Here is a 1,561-nt window from a genome sequence, read left to right on the forward strand (position 1 = left end):
TAATTCTATCTTATCTTTTTTAAAAAAATATAATTATAAAAAATTGATAAAAATAATATAAAAAATAAAAATAAATTATATTTTTTATTAGTATTTTTGTTGTCATTAGAAAAATCATAAAAGACATAAAGTATATTAATTCAACTCTCTATAAAATAATGTGTATATATATATCAAACATAATTTTGTGTAGACTAAAATAATGATAGATAAGATAACGCGTTGAATTATTTATCTTTTATATTTATCCAGGAAAGATTATTTCCTTTTTTATTACTTGAAAATAAATTAATTTATTAATCGACCACATACATTATCCTTTTATATTTTATAAATAAAAGAGAAAAATCTCTCTCCCCTTATCTAAATTTGACAAGGCATATTGTTTATGATATCGATAATACCAGTGAGCTGGGACAAGGTGGAAATGAGGGTTCGTTATGGCTAATAAATTTTGATAAAATTTCTAGTCACAGCTACTTCCTATTTATTGGTTTAAAATTAATTAAACACGTATATTTAATCACATAACATTATATTAACAAAAATAATTACCTTTTATATTATTCTAAGAGAACGATTATAATTACATAACTGTCTAAAATATTTATACTATCAATACATTAAAATTAAACTCATAAATAATGGGTTAATTTATACTTTAAGCTAACATTTTGGACTAGTTCTACTGAATTTCTCTTTATAAAATTGGACATTTATTTTTTAGTTAGATTATTTTAATTCAAATATTCAAATATATGATAATACGCCTTAAATTATTTTAAGAGCAGAAGAATTAGGGGAAAAAAAGAAGAAACAATAAAATGAAAAAGATAATAGAAAAATTAAAATTAAAAAAATTATATAACAGATTAATTGTTATAAATATAAACTTATATAGCATGCACATAAATACTAATTTTTCTTCTCTTAAAATAATTTAATTAAAATGTCCAATTTTGAAAAGAAAAATCCAATAGAACCAATCCAAAATATTGACTTAAAAGTATATATTAGTTCATCATTCTATTTGTCCAAAACCTGGTTTATTATATAGAAAATGCAGCTTCTCTAATTTTTTTAACACTTGAGAGAATAAAGTGTGACCTCTCACTTTTAATTTTATAAATAGGACCAAAACTAAAAAAAAAAAAAGAATAATAAAAAGTAAGATTAAACACTGAATATCATCTAATTTTTTTCATCGAAAAAGATCTACTCCCTATTATATATGCCTTGATTTCGATTTAATTAATTTATTTAACTCAAATAAATAGGATAGATATTACCTTATTAGACATCGTATTCATAAAAAGATTTAAAAAGTCGTTTGGATAATTCGTATGGCAGCATTTGATTTATGTATTTTTTTAGACAAAAACACAAAGACATAACATCAAAAAGCATGAACACAAATTATTAAGGTATATGCAGGAATATACTTAGAGGAGGGTGAGGGGAGGCTTTGGTCCTCCAATTTTTTAAAAAAAAAAGTTAATAAAAAAGTTATTAATTATATAAAATAATTATATATTATATAATTTTTTATTTAAAAATATAT

Source organism: Arachis ipaensis, chromosome B06 (assembly GCF_000816755.2).
Source record: "Arachis ipaensis cultivar K30076 chromosome B06, Araip1.1, whole genome shotgun sequence".
In the NCBI taxonomy this organism is placed as follows: domain Eukaryota; kingdom Viridiplantae; phylum Streptophyta; class Magnoliopsida; order Fabales; family Fabaceae; genus Arachis; species Arachis ipaensis.